The following is an 18,202-nucleotide window of genomic DNA, read 5'->3' as shown; positions in this document are numbered from 1 at the left end:
TGTCTTGCTAATCTTTGCGTAAGAGGCGTGGCCCTGCTCTCCACCTCCTGGAGGTGATATAAGCGTAAGCAGAATGAGACAACACGGAAGCAGCTAGACACACACGCGGGGCAGCAGCTAGCAGAAGAAGAGACACACAGCAGCAGCTGGAAGAACACGGCAGCAGCTAGTAGGGAAAAGCGGCAGCAGCAGCCAGGAGAAAGAAGAACACAGCAGCTAGTAGGGAAACACAGCGGCTAGCCGATAGAAGCAGCGAGTAGGGGCAGCGGCGGAAGGCAGATCGCAGAACGGAGAACTGAGACGTATCACTAAAGCACCTTAGGTAGACACACCCTTAGTTCACAGGATGCAGGACGCACCAGTAAGAAACAGCAGAACTTAAGTGAGACGTAGCAAGTCTCTCTTCCTCTAAGCTCTAAGCAAAGCCTGTCCTGCCTGTCCTTCTCTCAAAGTCTCTCTTAAGCAAAGTCTCTTTCTCTCTGATAAGCAAAGTCTCTCTCTCCTCTCAAAGCAAGTAAACCTCATTTCCTCTATCCTCTATAAACAAGCAAGAAAGCAGTGCCCTAAAGAGAAAGATAGAAGTAGCTCAGTTTCCAGTCCACCACCCATAAGACCCGTGTAAGTTGTTGCTGCAAGCAGTGACAAATATCCACGGATTTTGTACCGCAAAGAGCCAGCGACACCTATGTCTCAGAAATACTCCTAATCTAGCTCCATTAACAAAGGAGCCAATCCTAGAGAAAAGACCATAAATTAAATGAGGAGAAGCTATTTCATTACTGTTCTCTAAGATGCCAGAAGGATGGTCTTGTTTTGGTCTTTCTCCAACTAAAGAATAAAAGTCTAAAAAGTAGCTGGGCATGGTGTTGCACACCTATAATCCCACTGGCTCGGGAGGCTGAGACAGGAGGATTGAGAGTTCAAAGCCAGCCTCAGCAAAAGTGAGGTGCTAAGCAACTTGGTGAGACCCTATCTCTAAATAAAATAGAAAATAGGACTGGGGATGTGGCTCAGTGGTCAAGTGCCTCTGAGTTCAATCCCCAGTAAAAAAAAAAAAAAAAAGAAAAAGGAAAAGTCTAAAAAGTCAGGAAAAACATATTCTCTTTGGGCTTCAAGATTTTAGTTCATGAAGTCAGGCACAGTGGCACATGCCTGTAATTTTAGGAGGCTGAGGCAGGAGGATTGCAAGTTCAAGACCAGCCTCCGCAATTCAATCTCAAAATGAAATGAAAGGGGGTGGGATCATAGCTCAGTGGTAGAGCTTGCTTAGCATGCACAAGACCCTGGGTTCAATCCCCAGTACTGAACAAAGAAAAGATTTGAGTTCCCTGCAGGTGGTATTCAGAAGGGATGAAGGGAAGCAGTAACAGTGTGTCCAGGGAAGACAGGGACGGAATGGCAGTGGCAACAGGAGACCTGATCAGATAGCTGGTAATCAGTGTTTTGGGTATTATTCTATGAAGCATACCCTGGGAACATCTGAAAACATTTGGAGGGGATTTGAAATGACAAGAAGCCCATTTATCAGATGACTTCTTCTCTTAGTATATCGTATTGTGTTTCTTCAAGATGATGAGGAAAATAAAAATTGGTGTTACACACAGAGAAACATAGGGTGATTGTATTTTGGGTGTTTTAAAATTGCTGATTGCTTTTTTTTGTTTGTATTATTGTTGTTGTGAATTTTTGCAGTGATAAGGACTCAACCCAGGGCCTCACACATGTTAGTTAAGTGCTTTGCCACCGACCTACAACCCCAGCCCTGCTTGACTGTATTTTGAACAACAAAAAAAAATTTTTTGAAAACACTTTATCCTTTATTATATAACATAACTGATCATATAGGCCTTTACATAAAAGAGATAATTTGTGATTAAACATATGTCTTGGTTTTTACCACTATGACTTCTCAAATGAGAGAAGGAAGCAGGGTTCTGTAATTCTCAAGACAACTGCATACATGTAATCCTAGCAAATCTGGAAGCTGAGGCAGGAGGATCACAAGTTGGAGGTCAGCCTCCACAATTTAGGCCCTGTACCTGTTTCAAAATGAAAAATAAAAAGGGCTGGAGTGTAGCTTGGTGGTAGAGCACCCCTCTATATGTTCAAGCCTTTATCAGGGGGGGAACAAAATAAAAAAAGCAAAAAACCCCCAGACACTATGTTTTCCATGGTAGGTTTATTTGTTTTGCTACTTCTTTTATGCACAGTGTGTTAAACGTCAGTTACTTTATTGTCAGTTCAATGAAATAAAGATGCAGTCAGCAGCAGAGTCTAATGTTCCAAGTTGTCCCATGGCGACTTTACTTCAAAGTGGACTAATAGGATAAAATAGATTCCACTTTCTCTTTCTCGTTTAGCAAAGACGAATCACTTCCCAGCCAGAGCAGAGGAGATGAAACCAATAATGGAATCTCAGCCCGAACAAGTGTCACTAGCTCATTTTTCAGTGCCGATTATATTTTGGTGTAGAGATAAACCACATTTTGTTTATTCTCCTGTTGAAGGAAATCTTGTTGCTTCCAAGTTTCCACAGTTATGAATAAAACTGCTAAAGACGTTAGTGTGCTAGTTCTCCTGTGGACATAACTTTCGTTTCCATACCATTTGTGGATCATATTGTAAGAATACAATAGTTCCCCATTATCCATGTTTTTTCTTTTCTATTTCCAGTTACCCCTGGTCAACCATGGTCCAAAAATATTACTGTAGTGCAATGAAGAATTAAGATATTTGGGCTGGGTGTGGTAGAGTACACCTGTAATCCCAGCAATTTGGGAGGCTGAGGCAGGAGGATAACAAGTTCAAGGCCAGCCTCAGCGACTTAGACCTTAGACTCTGTCTCAAAATAAAAAATAAAAAGGGCTGGGGATGTAGCTCAGTGGTAGAGCACCCCTGGGTTTAATCCCCAGCACCCAAAAAAAAAAAAAAAAAAAAGATTTGAAAAGAGGGAGAGAAACAGATATAACAAGATATAACACACTCACACACCTTTTATTGCAGTATATTGTTTAAAATTGTTCTATTTTATTTAGTAATTATTGTCATTTACCTCTTACTGTGTCTAATTTGTAAATTAAACTTTATTAAAAGTTTATGCATTTCTAGAACACAGCATAGTATATGTCGAGTTTGATAGTATATGTGAGGTTTCAGGAATCCACTGCAGGTTTTAGACTGTATCTTCCACAGATAAGGGGGACTGCTGTTATGTTTAGTTTTGTAAGAAACTGCTTTCCATAGTGGCTGCACCACTTTGCAGTCAATGAGGGTTCCTGTGGCTCCTCATCCTCACCAACATTTGATGTTATCATGGTCATGTTTTAGATGTTGGCAACACTAATAGTTGGGTAGAAGTATCTCATTTTTGTTTTAATCTGTAATTCTCTAATCACTCATGATGTTGAACACCTGTTCTATGCTTGTTTGCCATTTGTTTGCCATCTTTGGTGAGCTGTCTGTCCAGGTGTTTTCTTTTTGTGTGTGGTGTTGGGAATGAACTCGGAGCTACGTGCATGCTAAGCCGGAGCTCTGCCCCTCAGCTGCACCCCCAGCCCCTTTTCAAATCTTTTGCCCACTTTTAGCTGAATGGTATGTTTTCTTACTTTTGAAAAAATATGACTTCCTCATTTAGGATCTAATTCAATGGTACCAATTTTTTTGATAGTACAGAAAAAAAAAAGTTCATCATGTGTATGTGGGATGACTTTGATGGGGAAAAGCCTCTGAGCACACGCTGTTCTGTTTAGTAAGGAAGTGTCTGCAAATGCTGAGGAGGTCCGGTGCCCCGAGTTTAAATCCCGGTGCTTTGCCACTTACCGACTAAGCTATTCACCTCTCGGAGCCTCAGTTTGCTGTCAAATAGGATGTTAAAAATGTATCTCAGGGGCTGGGATTGTGGCTCAGTGGTGGAGCACTTGCCTAGCATGTATGAGGCACTAGGTTTGATTCTCAGCATCACATATAAAGAAATGAATAAAATAAAGGTTCATCAGCAACTTAAAAAAATTTTTTTAAATGTATCTCAAGTCAGGTGTGGTGGTGCATGCCTATAATCCCAGTGGCTCAGGAGACTGAGGCAAGAGGATCAGAGCCAGCCTCAGCAAAAGGGAGATGCTAAGTAACTCATTGAGATCCTGTCTCTAAATAAAATACAGAATAGGGCTGGGGATGTGGCTCAGTGGTCAAGTGGTCAAGTGCCCCTGAGTTTAATCCCTAGTACCAAAAGAAAAAAAAAAAATGTATCTCAGCCTGGTGTAGTGACGCACAACTGTAAGCCCAGGTCCCCAGAGGCTGAGGCAGGAGGATCACAAGTTCAAGACCAGACTGGGCAACTTAGTGAAGCCCTGACTCAAAAACTTAAAAGGACTGGGAATATAGCTTAGTGGTAGAACGCTTCTGGGTTCTATCCCCAGCATTGCTAAATAAATATATAAATAATAAAATATATTTTAAGACAAAGCAAAAGGGACAGGGGAAAATCCCCTGTCTCATAGGGTTGCTTTGGAAGATAAAGGAGATGATTCTGGAAAGCAGTTGGCACCAAGTTTTGTAGATGGTAAGTGCTCCGTCAGTGGTAATTAACAGGCAAAACTTCAGCTCCCCTGGGACATTCTGTGTCTCCCTCGTGTCCTGGTCTTTGAGAGCCAGAGCCTGCTAGAATTCCATCTGTCCTTACAGGACAGAGTTGGTGTGTGTGTGCCAGGGGGAGTATGTCATGCTCCAAGAGGCATCCCTTCTCAGTCTCAGGGACCCTGCTGCTGGCTGCCTGTCACTTCATAAGTGTGCATATTGTCACAAGCCCTGGGACTCATCCATTCATAACTCTCTGGCCACTTCTCCTGTCCACCATGTCTCCTGGGCTGCTGCTTCTCTTCCTCGCAGCCTGGCTACAAGTGTGGGCACCCCTGCTGCAGCTTCTGTGTGGATGAGCTTCAGGGGGTTCGTTCCTGTTTTGAGGGAGTCCTGGTAAGAAGTCACAAAGGCCAGAAAGTGATCAGGTGGACAGAGTTCTCTCCACGGTGTCTCTAGACATTTTGAGCTCCTGGCATTTTTGGAGATGGTTTTGGGGGTTGGTTTTTGGGTGTGGCCCTGTTACCAGACCCTCCTGTCCCTCTCAGAGAGACCACGTGGCCTTTTCCCGAAACTGGCTTCTCTGCCAGTGTAGGCACCTTCTGTCCACCAGCCCTCTGCACTGCCCAGAAAGGAGCCCCTCTGGCATTTCCCACAGTACTGCAAGGGAAGGTCAGGAAAAGGCCCCCATTAGAGCGTGGACACAGAACCGTCCCTTTTTTTTTTTTTTTTTTTTGGTACTGGGAATTGAACTCAGGGCCCTTAACCACTGAGCCACATCCCCAGCCCTTTTTAAATTAGAGGCAGGGTCTCACCGAGTTGCTTAGGGCCTCGCTAAGTTGCTGAGGCTGGCTGTGAACTCTCAATCCTCCTGCCTCAGCCTCCTGACTGCTGGGATTGCAGGTGTGTGCCACCACGCCCGACCAGAACTGTGCCTTCTTGTACAGCGGTCAGAGCAGGGGCAGGGCTGGCAGAGGTCAGGGGTAAATTCTGTGAAGCCACTGCTCCCTCCTGCCAGGGAAGCAGAAGTTGAGTGTGTAGGGGAAGGGAGATATGTTACTCTATTTGAACTGACCTGCCAGGTTGTTGAGAGAGTCAGATAAATTCACTCATATGAGATGCTTAGAACTCAGTGTGGAAGGAGGCTGTTGGCTGGTATCATCGTCATTGGCTTAGACCCTCTCCCAGTGCCCCACGGTACTCCACTCCCACTCCCCCTACCTGCCTCCCACCTCCCCACCTCCAGCTGCTTTGGCTCCCTCAGAGAAGTGCACATTTTGGAAGAGGGTAATCCTTAACCCAAAGAAATGACCTGGTATTTCAGTCAGCACAGCAACATTAGTTTATGCCTTCTGTCTGTGCTCTTCTGAGTATTGGGGCTTCCAAGGATGCTGACAATGATGCTACTTACAATGACATTGATGGTGGTGATGACGGTGATAGTGATGATGGTGCTGGTGACGATGATGATGATGGTGACTTTGATGACCGTCCTGCCCTGAGTGCACACCAATATGGGTCCTGTACTGCTCGTGTTACCTGTACCAGCTAGAGTTTCTCAACCTCGGTGCATTCACATTTAGGTTGGGTGATTCCCTGTTGCAGGGGCTGTTCTGTGCATTGTAGGAGGAGCAGCATCCCTGGTCTCGCCCCACTGGGTAGCAAACTGGAGCACCTCTCCCAATGTCTGTGGATATTGCTAGATGTCTCTTTGGGGATAAAATCCCCCTGACTCTGTACCCGATCTAATTTGTTCTTTCCAATAGCCCCAGTAGGCAGTTACTCATTGTACAGATGAGGCAAAGTAAGGCTCAGAGATGTGAATGAAGTTTCCCAGGGTCACTCAGCAAATAATTCACAGAGCCAGAATGCAAAACTTAAACTTATAACCAGGGCCATTAATTTCCTCAGCCCCTTGGCAGAGCCACCTAGTGAACATCCAGGTTGGGACCTGCTTGGTCAACCTAGGCATCCAATGTCAAATTCCTTGGGAACTAAGAAATACAGCGTCTGCTGCCTGTTTTCGGTTTGATTTGAACCTGAAAAGCTGACTGTATTTCTATGGAGACTCCACAGGCCCAGACCTGTGCGGTGACAGAAGGCCCTCCACTTCCTTTACACATCCTGTCACCCGTAGACACCTGGGAGGAGGAGGAACAAGCACTAGTATGTTTTTCTGCAAATGAGGCCACCTAAGTTCACCGCCTGTTTTCTCCCACCAAGGCTGTGTCTGAGGTTATGGGTTGAATGTCGCAAATGAGTAATTTATTATGACTAATTAGAACAAATAAAAAATATTTTTCACTTAAAAATAATTTGTTATGAAAAATTAAACGCATGCACCCAAATTGAAAGAATTTGACTGGGAATACCTGCCTGCCCACTTAGACTCGGTCATGAACACTGTACTACGGTTCCTTCATCACTCAGTGTGTCTCTTTCCAGATCAGCCTCAGCTCTGCCTTGTGGGTCACAGACAGCACTATAAATTGTCTAGGAGGAGAATAAATTGGTAACATGGAGTAGTCACGAGACAAAGTTGATCTTCCTTAATTGCATTGATGGAAGAGATTAAAAAAAAAAAATCACAAAAAAAAGTTACCGAGTTTTTAGTCAACAGGATACTGCGTAGATTGAAAGTAGTTTAAAATGTCACCCAGGGCTGGGGGTGTAGCTCAGTGATACAGCACGTGCTTAGCATGTATGAGGCCCTGGGTTCAGTCCCCAGCAACCCCCTCACCCCCGCAACAAATGTCATCCAGGATTTAATTGATGCTATCTTGAAATAAAGAAATAATACAGGGCTGGGGATATGGTTCAGTCGGTAGAGTGCTTGCATTGCAAGCACAAGGCCCTGAGTTCAATCCCCAGCACCGCAAAAAAAAAAAGAAAAGAAAAGAAAAGAAATAATACAAAGAGGGGCTGGGGTTGTGGCTCAGTGGTAGAGTGCTCCCGAGCACGTGTGAGGCACTGGGTTGGATCCTCAGCATCACATAAATAACTAAATAAAATAAAGATCCATTAATAACTAAAAGAAAAAATTTAAAAAAAAAGAAATAATAATACAAATACATACTTTCAACCAATAGAAGTACAAATTGCGTGATAAAACCAAGGCTACATTTTGGCCATGAAATTCTAGATTACTGTACTTGGTTTTCCTTTTGTGAAACCCTCTTATTTATTTATTTATTTGCTTGTTTGTTTTTTCAGAAATAAGCAAAGACCTTGATAGACAGTTCCCACTCTTATTCCTTCCTCAGAGATTCCTGCTCCCTTCAGCCCAGATTCCGTGGAGTGGGGGAGACCCACAGTCATGTCTTGGCTTGCCCCCCCACTCTTCCCACTCTCTTTCTCAAGGGCTTCATGTGGGGGAAGGGGTATTCTGCAGGCACCTCCTTGGGGACAGATCGCTTGGCCTCTTGGTATAGGCAATTCCGAACAACACACACCTTTATAATATAAAGTTTTTTTAATCATGAAAAATTTGGGGGATTTTTAAAGCTTCTCATTTTGAAATAATTTCAGACTTGCAGAAAATTTCAAAAATGCTCCAGGGAATTCCTGTACGCCCTTTACTGAGCTTCTCCTGTTATATTTAGTACCTTAGCTCCTCATTTCTTTTTCATGACCTTGATGTTTTTGAAGAGGACTGGTCTGTTATTTCGTAGCATGTCCCTTCATTTGAGTTTGTCTGATATTTTCTCATGATTCGGTTGAGGTTTGCATTTGGGGGAGAATTCCTCAGAAAGACACTGGGTCCTCAGTGCATCAGATCAGGAGCCTCATGATGTCCATGTTTTATCCCTGGGGGTCTTGATCTCCATCACTGGGGTCACATGGTGTCTGCCAGTTTCCTTCACTATAAAGGTACTAGTTTTTCCTTTGTAATTAATACAAAGGTGGGAGAGACACCCTGCAACATCCTGCTTCTCCAAGTCTGCCTACTAATTTCACTTCCATCAGTGGATCTTGCCCATAACAATCAGTACTATAATGTTTTGTTTGTTTTGGTACCAGGGGTTGAACCCAGGAGCATTTAACCACTGAGCCACATCCCAAAAGCTCTTTTGTATTTTATTCAGAGACAGGGTCTCACTGAGTTGCTTAGTGCCTTGCATTGCTGAGGCTGGCTTTGAACTCTTGATCTTCCAGCCTCAGCCTCCCGAGTTTCTGGGATTACAGGCGTGTACCACCCTGCCCAGCACTAACTACTATAGAGTTCTAACGGTGATTTATCTATTTCCTTCATTCCTTCTACATTTACTAATTGGAACTTTCCCATAAGAGAGGACTGTCTCCTCACCTGTATTTTTTCACATATCATAGACTAGATATTTGGTTTTATGGGTTATAATTCAATAGTATTCTTCTACTTTGTTCAGATTATTCAAACTTTAGCCACTGACAGCACATTATGCAAGTTTTTTTTAATGAAAGCTTTCAGCCATTGTGGAAAAATCTGAAGAGCAACACAAAGAACCCCTGTCGCCTTCCTCCTGGATTCTAGTGGTTCTTTGAACTTGACTGCAGTTGCTTTCTTGCTTCTCCCTCCGCTCCTCCCCTTTCTCCTCTCCTCTCCTTCCTCCTCATGCAGTGTTTTCACAAATGCACCATCTGTTGGGTTTTTTGTTTGTTTGTTTTTTTATTTTTAATCAGGGTTAATTTGCAGTTAATCTGTCCCCAGACTATTGGGACAGACTATTGGGAATTGACAGTAAAATGTCAGTGGCCAGCTCCTCCTGCCCTGGATACAGCCTGTGTGGCTGCTGTTTAGGTCTCAGATTCCTTCTTCATTTTGCCACTTTTTTTTTTTTTTTTTTTTTTTTAACAGCTTTGAGATACAGTTCACACGCTATACACTTTACTCTTATTTAAAGTGTTCAATTCATTGTTTTTTGTTTGGGGAGGCAGGGTCTTGCCCACGCTGGCCTTGAACTCTCCTCAGCCTCCCAAATAGCTGGGATCATAGGTGAGCACCACTACACCCAGCTCTTTGTTTTTGTTTTGGTACCAGGGATTGAACCCAGGGGCACTTAACCACTGAGCCACACCCCCAGCCCTATTTTGTATTTTATTTAGAGACAGCGTCTCACTGAGTTGCTTAGCACCTCGCTGTTGCTGAGGCTGGCTTTGAACTCTTGATCTCCTGCCTCAGCCTCCCGAGCCACTGGGATTACAGGTGTGGGCCATGCGCCCTGCTCTCATTGGTTTTTAATATGTTCATAGTATGTGTGAACATCACAGTCAGTTTTAGAACATTTTCATCCCCATAAAGAGAACCCTGTTGTTTTCAGCTCACCCCAATAAGCCTTGGGCAACTGTTAGTCTACATTCTGTCTATAAATTTGCCTATTCTGATCATTTCATTTAAGTGAAATCATATAATACGGTCTTTTGTGACTGGATTCTTATAATGTGTTCTGGAGGTTCATTGTGCTGTAGCATGAATGAATGTTTCCTTTCATGGCCAAATAATATTCCTTGCGTGGTGATCCCACATTTTGTTAATTCCTTCACCTGTTGATGGATATTTGGGTTGTTTCCACCTTTTGGCTATTGAACATAATGCTGCTGCAAACATTTGCACAGAAGTTTTTGTTCAAACACCTGTTTTCAATTCTTTGGATTTTTTTATTTTCAGTCCTGGGGATTGAACCCAGGGTTGCTCTATCACTGAGCTACAACCCTTAATTATTATTATCATTATTATTATTATTTTAAGACAATTCTCAGTGATTTGCTGAGGCTGGCCTCAAACTTGCAATCCTCCTGCCTCAGCCTCCTGAGTCGCTGGGATTATAGGCGTGTGCCCCTGTGCTCAGTTCTGTTTTTAGTTCTTTTGGATATATACGTAGGAGTGGAATTGTTGGATCATAATTCTAAGTTCAACTTTTTGAGAAGCTCCCAAACCATTTCCCACAGTGGTCACACCATTTTGCATTCCCATCCCCAATGCACAAAGGTTCATTCTCTGCACGTCCTGGCCAACGCTTTATCCTTCCTTTCTTTGATTAAATCCACCCTTGCAGATATGAAATAGTATCTCCTTGTGGTTCTGATTTGTATTTCCCTGACAGCTAACAATGTTGATTTCAGGGTCCTTATGTGTCTCCTCTGTTGACATCCCTTGCCCATTTTTAAATTGTCATTATGTTGTTGTGAGAGTTACTTATATGTTTTAGACACCAAACCCTATCATATATATGACTTGCAAATATTTTCTCCCATTCACCCTCTCAATATTATCACTTGATCCCCAAAAGTTAATTTTGATTAAGTCTAGTTTTTTTTTTTTTTCTTTTTTACTTATATTCTTGGTGTTATCTAAGAAATCATTGCCAAATCTGAAGTTGTGAAGATTTACCCCTGTGTTTTTTTCTAGGAGTTTACAGTTTTAGTTCTTCCATTAAGGCCTTTGAACTCTTTTAAGTTAACTTTTGTAACCAGGGTGATGTAAATAAGGGTCCAACTTCCTTCTTCCGTCTGTGGCTCTCCAGCTTTCCCAGCAGCATTTGTTGGAAGACTAATCTTCCTGCATTGAATAGTCTTGACATCCTTATTGAAAACCAGTTGGCCGTACATGTTCAGGTTTTGTTCTGGACTCTCCTCCTCTCCCCATGTCCCATGTTTCGAGTCCTATCTGGGCATGGGGAGAGGTCAGACACAGTCACAAACCACTGAACTGGGAGATGCTGGGAAGAAGTAAAAATAACCTTAAAGCCAGGGAGGGGGCAGTTGCTTGAGGCGGAGGCAGTGGGTGGGGAGTGGGCGGAGACACAGGCTTGGGGGATGATGCCAAGTGTTCCTGTTCGGAGACCAATTTGGCATGGAAGGTAGAGCTTGTGGATGGCCTTGAACTTCCAGGTGAGGACCATGGGCTTGATTTGAAATCGCCTAAGCAGAGTGGAGCCTTTGGAGGCAGAGTAGGCTGGGTCTCAGCAGGGGAGCAGAGGCAGAGGAACCCTTAGGATCATAAGGTGCCTCAGATCTGGTGAGTACCTGGTTCAGATGGTGGGCAGCGTGTGGAGCAGGGGTTGACTTAAAAAGATCTCAGACCTTATCAGAGACGCCTCCCTTTATGTCTCTCTGCTTTGTGGGCCGCGGGGGTGGGGGGTGGGGAGGACAGTGTCAGCAGCACTGCAGGCCAGTCTCACAGTCTGTGCACCTCAATCCCAGCTGTTGCCTGCCCCAGGCAGCCACACCAGCGCCCCCCCTTCCAGGTTGCTCTGGCCCAAGTAACCCCGAACCGTCTCAGAATTCCTCTTTGGCCAGTTCCTGCCCAACTCAGTTTCTGTGAACTCCTGGCACACTCCTGAGTGCTGGGCGCGTGGTAAATGCTGGGGAAAATCCCCTGGTTCCTTGCTTCGATTAGGCAGTACTTGCTGCAGAAGTACTGGAGGCAGGAAAAGGTGAGAGAAAGCACCTGGGCTCAGACCAGTAAGTTAAGTCAAGTGAGGCCCTAGGTGCCAGCCCTGTGGCATTGAGCAAGGGATTATGCCTCTCAAGGGTTGGTTTCTTCAGTGACCATCATGTCACCCTTGGGCTTATGATGATTCCAGTTGGTCAGCTCATGGCAGGCGCCACCACCTGGTGCTGCTGGCTGCTCTCTTCCTGATTTGGTAGTTCAGGGGCAGGCCAAGTAGTACACACATGCAGGGGTGGTTTTTATTTGACGGCTCCTCTTAAGCCTTGAAAACTCCTGGCGAGATGCCATGGGTTCTGTTTGACCCTTCCCCGTGTTCACCTGCTGTGTACCAAGCCCTGGTCTGGGGTGATCCCCTTTCTGACTCTCAGGTGGCCCCCACTGCCACCTGAGTCCTTGGCAATGGTTGTTCATGATGGCATCCCCACTTATTTGGGGTCTGAACCTCTGCCAGGGGCACAGGGAGTGTGTAGCAAATGGACAGCTGGTTCTCAGGCAGTGTGGTGCTTGACCTTGGAGTTGGAACAGAAAACCGTCTGTTTGTGTTTCCATGAATGAGAGGGGACAGCTGGCCTGCAGATAGCAGGCTAAATCAGTTGGGGGTTGCCTTGGCTGCTGACTTTAAGCAAACAGCCAGGGCCAGGGGCTTGGGCGGGAGAAGGATGGAGAAGAAACTGGCAGTGTCCCAGGAGAGCCACCTGAGAGCTGGTGGCTGGGCTGGACTGTGCAGAGGCCACTGGGGGAGGTGGCAGTTAAGGAAGCTGCTCCCCAGACCTAGAGTCTGCCCTGTCAGCAAACCTGAGGATTGGGTCTACTGGCAGGTAAGGAGGTATGGGTCAGGTTTCTTTCTAGAGGTGTCTCTGCTTCATGGAGAGGTTTCTCCTGGGCTTCTTAAATAACAACACCCAGGTGTGAGCTAGAATCAGATTTCTTTTGCAAAAATTTAGTTTGCCTGGAACTTTCCAGACCCACATAAATCACATAAATGAAAGCAGGTTGTGTTTTTGCATTAAGAGACAAACAGAATTAATGACCCTCACTGTGTGTCCCCAGCCAGGTGCTAGGCAACCCCTGGAAGAATTTGGGCATTTTCTGAGTGAAGACTTGCTTACCCCGGTGACTTGATATTATTTCCATAACTGTTTAGCTAAGTTCTAATTCCATTTCCTGTTCTTTCTTTTTTTCTTTTTTTTTTTTTTTTTTTTTTTTTTTTTTGGTGCCATGGACCCTTTTTTGACATTATGGTGAAATAGTGGCTTAAAATTCACAAATAAGATTCAGAGGAAACCAATTATATTGACTGATTAGAATAATTAAGAAAGCTTGTGATATTGTAATCCATGTGCTACTTTGTTGATGTGTTAAGCAAACAGCCTTATAGTAGGTCCACTATTTTAATTTTTGAATATTTACAGCGACGAGTGTAAATATTTTAAGGTATCTGCTACTCTTTAGTGTTTATAGGAAAGATCTGTTATCCTTTTGATGACCAGGGCACAGGGACAGACAATATTTCTCATAACTAAAAGAAATAGAAAATTTCAGTTGTAGGCTAATGACAATAAAGGTATATATTTTTCCCCATCTAAATTCATAGATCCTTTGTTAAGAACCCCCATGACAAGCAATAATCAAAGGAGGTTATTTTCTTGAATCTTCTCTTTGTATCAACCATAATATCTCCCTGTCCCCAAATTTAGACACCTCTCCAGGTCCGTGGGATCTCCAGGCGGGGGCATTTTAGACCAATTTAATCATCTGTGTGTGCACTGCACCTGTGTTCACCTACACCCTGGATGGAGTTCATGTTATGGGTTGAAATGTGCCCCCCAAGCTGGACATGGTGACTCATGCCCTGTACCAGCTACTCTGAAGGTTGAGACAGGAGGACCCCAAGTGCAAGACCAACCTGGGTAACTTTGTGAGACCTTGTCTCAAAACAAAAAGGGCTGGGAATGTAACTCAGCGGGTGAATCTCCACTACACACACACACACACACACACACACACACACAAAATTAGAAAAGAAAAAAGAAAAGTGTCTCCCCCAAAGAATCTGCTGAAGTTCTAACTCCCAGTACTTTCAAAGAATATGGCCTTTGGAAATAGGATCACTGCAGATGTAATCAGTTAAGAGGAGATCATTCTGGAGTAGGATGGGCCCTTAATCCAATATGACAAGTGTCTGTAAAGAAGAGAGACACAGAAAGGAGAGCCCACCTGAAGAGAGACACAGGGACAAGAACAACTTGCAAAGCTGAAGACAGGCTCTGGGAATGCAGCTGCAGACCAGGGGTTGCCACGGTTTGCCTGCAAACAACAGATACTGACACACAGGCTCGGCACACATCCTTCCCTGATTCGTCAGAGAGAGCTTGGCCCTGCTGATACGGGGACTAAGACTTCTAGGTTCTAAGTCCCGCACGGTGGCATGTGCCTGTAATCCCAGGGACTTAGAGGCTGAGGCAGGAGCCAGCCTCAGCGATTTAGTGAGACCCTGTCTCAAAATAAAAATAAAGGGCTAGGGATAGCTAGCTTAGTGGTAAAGTGCCCCTGGATTCAATCCCCAGTATTTTTTTTTTTTTTTAAATGACAACTAGGTTCTAGAACTGCGTAAGCCACAAAGTGCATCATACTTTAAGAGACAGCATGGGGTGGGGGACACACTGCATGGTGCCAGGGGAAATGGAGGCTGCTCTGGGGTGGGAAGCCAGCCCGTGAGGCTGCCCTCCTCCCTGGGCCTTCACAGAGTGACCAGCGGCAGGAGTCTGGTTACTCTGGAGTCCCTGCCTTGATTACCTGCCCTGTGTCAGACCTTTCAGAAATAACAAAAGTAAGCTACGCCTCTGGGAACGCGTGGGCAGAGCATACAGCTCCAGGGAGAGGGGGAAGAAGTAGGATATTTTGCATCTCATTTCTGGTGGAGGCTTTGCATAGCATGTTGGCCTGGGAAGAAGAAAATGGTTTCCAGTTAAAGAGACAGGAAGGGATTTGGGGCCTACTGGAATGGGTGCCTCAGGCCATTAAAGGTTCCTGAAATTTTACTTTCCTGGGTTTAAAACAAAAACAAAACGCCCCCACAGCATTAAGTGAGATCTCCTGTATGTGTACCATCTGAGTCTTAAGGGGTTACAAAAAAAAAAGAAACCAACCTGGGCTTTGCCTCACAAGCAATGGCACTGTGGTGGCTGGGGCCCGGGCCTGGTGCTCAGCAGCGCCTAGTGAGTGTTGACTGAATGTTACAGTGAACCCAAAATTTGCTCTTTCTTGTCCTCCTGAGGACAATAATAAACTCTTAGGTCTGTGACTGAGTCAGGATGCACCAATGGCATGGGTCATGGGGTGTCCAGGATTGACTGATCCTCCAAGGACACAGCAAAGAAGGGTCCAGCAGTCTGAGCAGTGGCTTGGGGGCTTCGAGGGCCCACCTAAGAGGAGGAACCTTAGTGGGAGCTGCAAAGATGGATAGGGCACCCTTGTTTATCTATTACTAAATCATTGTTTGAGGATGATTCAAAAAATAAGCCCTCTCACAATCTCTCCTCCTACTCTGATCTGTGAACGCTGCGTTTTCCATGGTTGGAATGTGGCTGTGATTCTGCGTCAGCTGTTCGATTCCACTTCTGGCACCATCTTGCTGTGTACCCTTTCCCAGGTCATTTGCTGTTTTGGACATTGCCCATGACATTGTGTCTGGATATATGCCATGGCTGACCATTCCTCAAGAGTTGGAGTCCTTTCTAGAGATCCTGTGGTTTTGGTGGGGTGGGCCAGGAGCAGAAAGGCAAGAGCCATTTAGGGGGTGGGCCCGTGTGTGGCTGAGATGGTGAAGGAGGTTGGGCCTGAAATTCCAGGTGGAGGAGGCTAGGCTTATTCCATGGGCCACCGTGAACTCTTCAGGGTTCGTGTCAGTTCCGTGAAGATGTACTGGACACTTGCCATGCTCCAGGCACTGTGCCAGCCTAGGGACGGACATCTAGACACATCTCCAGAACCATGGTCTTTATAGAGATAGCAGAGTGAAGACCCACAAGGATACAAGCAGGAGCACTGAGGAGAGGGAAGTGGGGGTCAATTCAGATGGGGCTTGAGTAAGGAGGAGCTGGAGAATGTTCAGAGCAGGTGGTGCTGGCATCTGCAGCTAGACGGGAGGAAGAAAAGGAGTTCAACATGAATGATGCAGGGACAGGGCTGAGCACCTAGAACACGTCCAGGTCCCAGTGAGTGGAGCCTGAGTTTTGTGTGGGGAAGTGGTGGCAGGTGAGAGGGGAAGGATGTTTGGGCCAAGTCATGGACAGCCTCAAGTACAGCTTGGGTTTTTTCCCTGTGGTAGCAAGGAGCCATTGAAGGTTTTTGAGCAGGGGAATCACACAGTCTAACCCAGGTTGTAAGGAGAATTTCTCTGGCTGCACATGAAGAGGGGCAGGGTAAGCCCCAGGAAGTTCAAAGACCAGTTAGGAAACTTTCCCCACCATCTGGGCAAGAGAAGAGGAGAAGTGGATGTGTGAAGAGGATGGGAGAGCCACCCGGAGGAGGCAGATCTGGCAGGATGCATGATGACAGGGCAGAGTTTTAGGGACATTTGTCAGGCACTGGCTTCCCCGGGGCTCTTGTCTCATCTTCGGAATTTACTCAGGTTCTGCCTTATGCATAATGAGCCCAAGACGCTTCCAAGTGAGTGGTCCCGTCAGGTTTCAGACAGGCCTCGGAGGCTGCCTGTCTGAATCTTTCATCCTCCCAGCAGGGCTGACAGATGGGGAAAATGTTGATGTCTGGGCTCACCTTATCTCATGGCTATCATCCTGTTTCCCGTATCATAGTAACAGAGCAGATGTCAAGGCCTGTTGCTAAGGGTTCCCTGGAATATTAATAACTGGGTGTAGAACGGAGGGCTTTCACACAGTGCCTTTGAGGCCTTCGGAAGCACCAGCTTGGTGGCAAGTATACTTTCATATTTATCCTGGCTTTTTCTCCTTCCTTTCCACCCTCCTCTTCTCCCCTGTCACCCCTGTCTGTGAACAGCTAGCTGTCTTGGGATGGCAAACTTGGCAATAGCAAATATACAACCTCTCTCCCTCCCACACCAGGGCAGACATGACTAATGGATCACCGCATTCTTTCCCGTGGAGGCTGAGACATCTTTGCCATGCGCTCTCCAAGCGGAGGCTCAGATGAAGCCTGTTTCCCAGCCTCACAGACGCGACCTGCTCTTGCCCAGCTCCTCCCCGGTGCCCTGTCCTCTTCCCCAGGCATGTGGTGGGGAGGGGAGTGGGTTTTGCCATCCTCCTCTGTTTGCCCCATAGCCAGGCTTTTGGTCTTTTCACTGCAAGTGGAAAATTAACTCAGGATAGTTCAGGAAGGGCTTTTAGCTGGATATTGAGGCCAGAGTAGGGGTTTTATTTGCCAAATGTAATTTGTTAGATATTGCCATGATAATGCTGCAGTGACTGTAAGTGCTTGAGCTCTCTCTCTGTGGCTGTTAGGAACCAGGGTTGTGCACTTGCTGGTGGCCTGTGTTCACCCTTGCATGTTGGTGTCCCCTCCTAGGCACACGGCTTCCTTCCAGCCTTCCCCTGCCTGCCTCTGTCTTGCTTTTCTCTTACCTGGAGATGGTCTGTCCTGTCCATACCTCATGCCTGGGCTCGGGGATTTGTTTCTGTGAGGGTCTTTCATGGGGTCCCACTTGCGACTTCATCAAGGCAGACCCCTGGCCAAGCAAATGCTTAAGTCCCCTGCCTGCTGTCACGGCTGCTTGCACCCCACTGCTCCATGCAAGTTGGATCAGTTGGGACACACCCTGGAGAGTCCATTGGCTCAGTTGTATCCACAAAAGCGTCTCTGAAATGAAGTCAAGGAGGTGAGAACACCTGGGTCCGAAGGAGGAGAGAGAGCAGCACCAGGGAAAAGATGGGAGCAGTAGGAGCTGTCTCAGGAGGTGGGCTGCCTTTGTCTCTGACCCAGTCCCCTTTGCAGACAGAGGTGCCACCAGCGTGTGTCATGCTTCTCTAAGGGCAGTTGGTTTTGCCCTCTGAGCGTCTGCTTCCAAGTCTGGTGCACGCTAGAGGCAGCTGCAGATGGGCCATATTTTCATATTCTGTTATAGCTATTTCAAGTTTGGAAGGTTGGGGGTTGAATAGCAGTTTTCCTGGGATAATGACTATTCGTGCTGCTCTGAGCATCACAGAAATATGCTTTCAGTGTCCT

The 18,202-nt window shown here is 45.8% G+C and overlaps 1 protein-coding gene across 10 annotated transcripts in view; it reads left to right on the top strand.

The window, feature by feature from the left end:
* Positions 1-18,202, top strand: part of RPH3AL (rabphilin 3A like (without C2 domains)) — a 259,447-nt gene that overhangs the window by 147,478 nt on the left and 93,767 nt on the right. The window contains exon 1 of one of the 10 annotated variants that reach the window (XM_079130953.1): positions 11,337-11,439. The exons of 6 other annotated variants lie outside the window; for them this stretch is intronic. The gene's annotated coding sequence lies outside the window, so the exon portion shown is untranslated. Of the gene's footprint in view, positions 1-11,336; positions 11,567-11,673; positions 12,820-18,202 lie in introns of those variants that run through there. 3 more of the 10 variants (XM_079130952.1, XM_079130954.1, XM_079130959.1) reach the window with 3 other exon arrangements.

The sequence above is a fragment of the Sciurus vulgaris genome (genome assembly GCF_902686455.1).
Source record: "Sciurus vulgaris genome assembly, chromosome: 3".
NCBI lineage: Eukaryota > Metazoa > Chordata > Mammalia > Rodentia > Sciuridae > Sciurus > Sciurus vulgaris.
This window is presented reverse-complemented; position numbering and strand designations above follow the sequence as displayed.